The 8,637-nt window shown below is 42.9% G+C and overlaps 1 pseudogene; it reads left to right on the top strand.

Moving 5' to 3' along the window:
• Positions 1 to 325: 325 nt before the first annotated feature.
• On the top strand, positions 326 to 438 carry LOC132655036 (U6 spliceosomal RNA; annotated as a pseudogene).
• Positions 439 to 8,637: the final 8,199 nt, after the last annotated feature.

Here is an 8,637-nt window from a genome sequence, read left to right as displayed (position 1 = left end):
GGCAAAGATCCATGAAAAGTGTGAAGTTGACAAACAGACTTGAATGTAACTGTTTGGAAACACCCCACCAGACTCTGTTACAGCTAATGTCTCAGATCCACTCGTGTTGAGCTTCGGCACACAGAGTATCCACAGTCATCATTAAAGGCTTCTAAATGAGGGCCGGAGAGACAGCTCAATGGGGAAAGTGCTTGCCATGCAATCAGGAGGACCTGGGTTCAAATCTCTAGTCCATATGGAGACATGTGGGTAGATTAGACTGGCCAGAGGACTTAACTGAAATGGTGAGCTCCAGGTTCAGTGAGAGATCCTGTCTCAAAAAAAAGTGCTCACTCAGGCTTCGGCAGCACATATGCTAACACTGGAAAGACACAGAAAAGATTAGCGTGGTCCCTGAGCAAGGATGACCCGCAAATTCATGAAGCGTTCCATATTTTTGAGTACTGGGAGAGAGAACTGAACTCAGTGTGTGTGGCAGCTCTCTGGAAGGAGCTGGAACCTCCCAGGGATCTCTAAGGGTGAGCCTAGCTGAGACTCCTAGCAATGGGGATATGGAACCTGAAATGGTCATCTCCTGTAGCCAGAAAAGAGTCTTTTGGATGGAGACACCAACCCACCACAAAACCTTTGACACACTATTTGTCCTGCCTAGAAAAGGCACAGAGGTAGAAGTGGAGCAGAAATTGAGGGAATGGCCAACAATGACTAGCTTGAGACCCATGCCATAAAAGGAAACCCACTTCTCACCCTATCAATGATATTATGCTGTACTCACAGACAGGAACCAAGCGTAACTGTCATCTGAGAAGCTGCATGCAACAACTGATGGAAACAAATGCAGAGATTCACAAACAGGAGGTAGAACTTGTGGAATTCTGTGCGAGAGGGGATGAAGTAATTAAGGAGCCAGAGGGGTCAAAGATACCACACACACACACAAATCCTGCAAGACACACACACACACACACACACACAGATCCTGCAGAACCAACTAACCTGGGCCCATGGGGGCACATAGAGACTGAACTGCCAACCAGAGAGCATGCATGGGACGGCCCTCAGCCCTCTACACATAGGTAACAGTTGTGCCGGTCAGTCTTCACGTAGGAGTTCTAAGAGCAGGCGCAGGCTGTCTCTGACTCTGTTGCCTGCCTCTGGATCCCTTTCCACTTGCCTAGCCTCAATAGAAGAAGATGTGCCTAGTGCTGCTACGACTGGACATGCCAAGGTGGGCTGACATCCATGGGAGGCCTCCCCTTTTCTGAGGAGAATGAGGGGACTTGAAGATGAGGAGGGTGAGGTGAGAGAAAGGGACTGGGACAATAAGAGGGAGGAAAAGCTGTGATAGGGATGTAATGTTAATTGATTAATTAATTAAATTTAAGAAATTAAGAAAAAATTCCCAATATTGACCTCTACACACGGGCACATGCTCAGGTAGATACACCAGCCACTGCATGCCCCACAGAAGCGTGCACGCGTGGGCACACACACACACACACACACACACACACACAGTAATTAAAAAATAAAATCTAGTCGGGCAGTGGTGGAGCACACATTTACTCCCAGCACTTGGGAGGCTGAGGCAGGCAGACTTCTGAATTTGAGGCCAGCCTAATCTACAGAGAGAGTTCCAGGACAGCCAGGGTACATACACAGAGAAACCCTGTCTCAAAACAAAACCCAAATCTCTAAAGCAGTCTTCCTGGGGTGAGGAATGCAGCTCAGTGTTCCTGTGTTTGAGTATGCAGTGTCCTGGGATCAGTCCCTAGCACCCAAAAACAAAACAAAACAAAACAAAACTTGCTTCTTTTTCAACCACTTATCTGTGAGAGGCCTGAGTTTCTTAATATACGGCAACCAGCACATGTCACAATCAGTTGAATTCCAAAGCAGACAGTCGGGTTTAGTTTTCTGTTATTAAAGCCACATTTCAAAGCCGTTTCCCAAACTACAAAAGAATGACAGCCTTTTCGATAATCTTATTTCACTTGGGAAACTCCGTTGTTCTTGTAAAAATACGCTTTAGGGGTCTGGAGATTTGGCTCAGCAGTTAAGAACACTGGCTGCTCTTTGAGGGGACCCAGGTTCTATTCCCAGCACCCACAGGGTGGCCCCCAATCATCTATAACTCCAGTTCCAGGGATCTGACATCCTCTTGTCTCTGCGGGTACTGCACACGCATGGTGCACATATGTACATGTAAGGAAGACATTCATGCACATAAAATGATAGTTATTAATAGTAGGTTACAGACAGTCATCATCTCATGGTGGATGACTTATGATAGTCTGACCTTGTGGTGGTGCAGTGGAAAGAGTACTTCAAGCTTTCAGTTTTGGCCTTTGGGCCGTGGGGGTCCAGCTCTCTTGCGCTGCTGGCCAGCAGCAGCTTGCTACAGCACCCAGTCAGTTGTGTGCAAACAGAAAAGCACAGCCGCTCAACAGCTGCTGACAGTTTTGGGGTACAGTAAATCCCTGAAGATGCTCCACACTGCCAGGCTTTGCGTGAGATCATGCTGCCCATCTCATCACCTTGGAGCAATGAGGAGCCCTGGCTGCTCTTCTTCCTCCATCAGTGGCGTGGCCTGGGTCTGGGAGAGCCATCAGGCTGCTGGAATGACAGCTAATCCACTCGCTGGGGGGGGGGGGGGGCGAGGGGAGCCCTGTACAGAGCATGAAGAAAGAGCTGACTTCTAGTGACTTCTAGAATATTCATGAACCCAAGAGTTTTCTCTCTACAGGTAAGGGTCCATCATCCAGAGGAAACCCAAAGGCTTTATCAAAGAGCCTGGTGTGGGCGAAGTGGCTGGGACAGTGTGGAGCCTTTGTTGAGCGTAAAGAAGAGTAATTTGCAGCTGCGGGCTTCTGCAGTGGACACTGGAAACACCCAGGCCCTCTGCATGGTCACTATGCAGGGAGCCTGCCACTCCTCCCACTACCACGCCCAGATATTACCTAATAAAATTAAATATAGCTTGAAAAAAAATTACAATTTATTTATTGTTAACTTCTAAAATTAATGGTGTTACTTGTATATAATGATAAGCTTCTTTATGACTTTTGATACATGCAAATAATGTATTTTTGATCCTCTCACCATCATCCTATCTTGTCCCCTACATGCCTATTGATCTCTCCTTTTTCTCTTTCTACTTTTATGTCTATCTGCCTTCCTTCCTTCCTTCCTTTCTTCCTTCTTTCCTTCCTTCCTCTGATGACCCAGGGAGTTTAATTGAGATCTTCAATGAGGGGTAGGGCCTATGAGCTCTCACTCTTTCACAACAGAATGTTGTTGGGCCCACAAGAAGAGAAATTATTTTATGCAGTTAAAAGTTATCATGGGATAAGTATGTGGCTGCTTTCTTTATCTCCTGTCCCTGATACAGCCAGATAGAGAAAGAAGAAAGAAAGAAAGAAAGAAAGAAAGAAAGAAAGAAAGAGAAAGAGAGAGAGAGAAAGAAAGAAAGAAAGAAAGAGAAAGAAAGAAAGAAAGAAAGAAAGAAAGAAAGAAAGAAAGAAAGAAAGAAAGAAAGTTGATTAAGCTGTGGGATTTCTTGCCTTTGTTATCCATTGCATACTGGTTAAAGAAATAAAAGTAATACTATAGAAAAACAAAGTGAAATTGGCTATCTTCTGACTCTATCAGGGCGATGTAAGCAAATGTGACATAGTTAGACATGCTTTCTTGTTCTACCACTCGGCACCTACACCGTATACCAGACCCTCCCCCCAGACAGCTGACACCCCACACTAAGTTCTATAGCAGCTCCCAAACTGTGGGGCCTGCAAACTTTTTTCGTACAAAACCAGAATATAAATATTTTAGGCTTTGCAACCACATATGCTCACTAGGAGCTTCCCAGCTTTACTGTAACTAGTTTAAAATGTCCTTAAAGGTATAGTATCCCAGTAAAACTTGATTTGCATAGGCAAGCAGTGTGTCTGTGGGTCGGAGTCCATCAGCCTATGCCAAAAGGCCTAACAGTTAGAGTCTTCTGGGCTATTCAAGGATAAGGGCCTTCTACATCACCCTCAGCTTCTCAGGTAAGTGCCCTTCCTCGGCAAAGTGAATTCAGAGCCATGCTGAGGGAATTGGGGGAAATGTAGTTCTTTGTTTCTTCACTCTGAGAGAGAAGCTGTGCTAGGTTGACAGCAGATAATCTGGTGCACTGACGAACGTGCGTCGCCCAAGATTCATCGACCGTGGTGCCAGGGTGACTGGGACCAGGTCTTCAGAATTGTTCACTGTTCTTGGATTTAAGCAGTAGATCAGGCTTGCCTGTGGAGCAACACAAGATCAGACCTAAAAGATCTTGCCTGAGGGCACTCAGGTCTCGTCTGTCACGTGGATTGGGTTGACATTCTACAGTGTCAGAAGCTCCAGATTTTTTTTTTTATTTTGATGTTCCATCATTCATGGCTTTTCTGACTATGCCATTTCATGGGTCAGTAGTTACAGATGATTACCATCAAGGTGTCTTAGTCACCCTTCTACTGCTGTGAAGAGACACTATGACCAAGGCAACTCTTATAAGAAAAAACATTTAATTGGGAGCTTACTTACAGTTTCCGTATTATTATGGTGGAAGCATGGCAGCATGTAGGCAGACATGGTGCTGGAGAGACGGCTGGGAGCTACATCCTGGTCTATAAGCAGAGAGACAGAGACAGACAGAGCGTTTGGCATGGGCTTTTGAAACCTCAAAGCTTCACGGACATACTTCCTCCTAATCCTTTCACACAGTGCCACTCCATCTTGACTAAGCACTAAAATACATGAGCCTGTGAGGCCCATTCTTATTCAAACTACCACACAAGGATAATGGCAAAAAGATTTCCTCTAGATGGATCTTTTACAGAAAGTGCTTCATCACTTCTCCTTACATACCATTGGTTTACTGAATTTTTATAACTTGCAATTCTGTCTTGTGAAATTATGGACCTTAGCCTGAAAGAACATCATCTAACTCTAAACCCTCGCTAAAGAGAACCTTGCATTTCAAAATCTCCAATGTTCGAACTTTGGGCCAATAAAAATGCAAGTGAGATCCAGGAGTGGTGGCAGATGCCTATAACCCCAGCACTCGGGGAGCTGAGGAGAGAAGACTTGGCGTGTGAGATCACCCTAGGCCACCTGCTTCAAAAAACAAAGCAGAACAAGGTTACAGTGGGAGGCACATTCCCTGAAAATCTGACGTGTGGTCAGGACTTGCCAAGCAGCACAGACATGGCTGCAGAAACTGACGAGAAACTGGTCCATCTTTCAGGTAGCTGAGGGTACAGCTACCAACAAGTGGTCTGTAATCAAGAAAGCAAGAAAGAGCTGGCATGAAAGTCAACTCTCGGCCACTGGCATGCTGAGCTGATTGACAGCCCAGATTGAAAGCACATCACATTGCTGCGAGCAGTGTTCCAAATCTGGGTCGTTGTCATGCTGGCTGGAGGGCTCAGCTCTGAGCAGTGTCGGTCGAGAAATCCAAGTCAATCAAGGTGCCCACAGGCCAACAGTCCAGCCTCGGATAACAGTTCTTCAGGCCATGTTCCAGGTCATAGAAGAGTCTTCTCAGCCAAGATGCAGAGGCACAAACCCCACACCTTTCCTGAGCACATGATATTATTTTGATCAAGCATTCAACAACATATAAAACTCTAAAGAATGATCTTTGATACTCTTGAATACAAGAGTCTAGAGGCTAAGGTAATGGAGAATTACAGTAAATATTTCGTACACTTGGCTTCCAGACTCATACAAAATTCTAGAACAAACTTCTGAAATTATACAGTGTCACTCTAGCCCCATTCTGTCAGCCAAATTACTACAAGCAAATCAATTTCTTCGGGGCTGAGATTTCAGTATCACATATTGGAAGTGATACTTCCAGAACACGAAGGGTATAAAATCATACAGGGTCACTAAAACCCCAAACCACATGTCACTGGACATTACAGGCCAGTGTTCAGAATCATCCAAAGTCCCTTCAAAACACTGACCCTGGGATTACCCAGGGTTACTAGAGCCTGCTGCTGGAGCGGGTTTCAGAATCCTACAGCACCCTAAAGCTTCCCGAGCTCTGGAACGCCATTTGATTCCTGGAGATGATTCCTAGAGAATCCAGTGCCCTTTTTTGGTCTCCACAGGTACCAGGCATGCATGTGATGAACATACAAGCATACATACATACAAACACACATACACACAGGCAAAACTCCCACATCATAAAAATTAGGTTAAACAGAAAAGAGCAGCTCTTCCCTCCATCACTTGGTAAGACATTCGAGAAGTGTTTACATATTTGTGAACAGCAAGAAGGCCTGAGAGAGCAGTGGTCTTCTTCGTGTATGAAAGATTAATGATAAAAATGAATATTTAGAATATTTCTGCTGCCTACAGTGTGTTTTCTATTAATTTCTTAGCATTTAATCCCCCAGAAAACTTATGGTTGGATTATCACTATAATTAATGGCATTAATAATTACTATTGAAATTCTCATTTTAGAGTTGAAAAATCCAGCCTCAGAAATACAACTGGTTGCTGATTTCAGGGCTACAGAGAGATATCCCAGCAATGGGGTAGGACATGGAGAAAGGTAGTCTGTTTGAGGTCAAAACTACTAAATTCCAGCCTCCAATTAAATGCTTTGTCCTATAATCCACTTTGTTCGTGGGGTTTCTTCACAGCCCCTTTCCCAAGCTGCTTTGGTGTTTTATCACAGCAACAGACCTTAACTAAGACCACACATACTGTACTAGCTGCTTTTCTCACTCCCCTGGTAAAACGCCTGAGAAAAGGAGTTTATCTTTGCTCACAATTTATGGGGATACAGCCCCCCATAGTGAGCAAGGCCAGGCCGCAGAAGCAGGACTGTGGTCATGTTGCATGTAAGACACAAAGCAGAGAAAGAGGAATCTTGGTGCTTTGCTCATGTCCTCCTTCCTTATTCAGTAGAGAACTTGAGCCCATGGACTGGCGCTGTTCACACTGAGGCTGAGTCTTCTGTCTTTATTAACTCCCTGGAACCACTACATGTGCCCACTGGCATGTTCTCACCATGATTCTAAATCCAATGACATTAACAGCGGAATCAACCATCAGACGTATGTAGCCCGAGCCTTCACGACACAAGGCCAATAACAGCAGTGGATTTTTTTAAGCTTTGAGAAAGTTTTCCTTATGTACACTTGTGTGTGTCAGTGTGTTCTGTACATGAGTGCAATTGTTCATGGAGTCCATGAGAGGGCATGCCATGGCACGTGTGCTACCTCACACAAAAACATATACACAGACATATCATTTACACACACACATCATACACACACACACAAGAACATATACATACATATATATTTTAAAATAAAATGAAATGGCTTTATAGATATGATTAATATGTTCAAGAGCATAAAGGGAAATGTGAACACAGTGAGGAAAAAATAGAAGATACAAAAAAAATTTTTTAAATCACATGGATTTCAAACAAATAAAAATGTATGTGAGATTTACAAATCCAGATGGAGTTAAGAGAAAATGGAATGAACACCAGCAATCTTGAAGAGATAGCAGTAGTCCCTTTCTCAACTGAAATATGCAGAAAGGCTGAATGACAGGTAAACACAGCCACATTAACCTATGGGCAGCATTGTCCTGACTGACATACATGAAGCTACAGCTTCAGAGGAGAGCAGAAAAACTGTGTAGGGAAATATTAGGAAAACTTTCCCAAAACTGATGAAAAATAAATCCACACGTCCGAGAACATCAATGAATCCCAAGCAGAAAAAAAAAAATTCAGACAGACATTGTGCTCCAATTGCAAAAAAAAAACCAACCCTGATAAATTATTAAAAGCAGTAGAAAAAAAAAAAAAAACACTATCCAGAGAGAGAGAGAACAAAAAATGCATAGCCTTGTGCATTAGTAATGAATAAAAGACATCTTCACAATAGTAGAAGAAAAACTGTCAAACTAGAATTCTAAATTCAGTGGAATGACCTTCAAACAAACCAAAATAAAGACTTTTATAAACACAGCTAATAGAATTCAATCTTGGCAGAGCTACACTATAAGAAAGACTAAAGGAAATGATGCTGGTAGAAGTAAAATGACACTAGATGGAAACTTGGATTTATCGTAAAGAATAAAGAATGCAAAAATAATAAACATGTTAGTAAACATATTTTTTATATTTTGTCATCTACTTAAAAATAATTGAATCAATATATAGCAATGCTAGCAGAAGGGCAGAAGGAACGAAAGTCCAGTGTTCTATAATCTCTCAACACCGAAACAGTGACAACAGGTTAAAAAATTAGACAGTGCAAACAGGAAACAAACAAGGTGCAAGAGTTGTGCCTCAGATTACATTAATTATAAATGGTATAATTACCAATGTAAAAATCCTAGATTGTCAGCTGAAACACGAAAGCAGATCCAACTACCTGCTGCTCACAAGAAACCTATAAAGACACATACAATTTGCAAACACAAAGATGGAAGTAGATGGTCTATGTAAAAAAGAAACCATAAGAGAATTGGTGAGATGGTATAAGCATGAAAAAATATCTAGAGAAAGAGGAAATCAGGACGAATGTTTAATGATACTTAAGTATATGATACAAAATTTCTAAATATGGGCC

This window comes from Meriones unguiculatus, chromosome 6 (assembly GCF_030254825.1).
Source record: "Meriones unguiculatus strain TT.TT164.6M chromosome 6, Bangor_MerUng_6.1, whole genome shotgun sequence".
NCBI classification, from domain to species: domain Eukaryota; kingdom Metazoa; phylum Chordata; class Mammalia; order Rodentia; family Muridae; genus Meriones; species Meriones unguiculatus.
This window is presented reverse-complemented; position numbering and strand designations above follow the sequence as displayed.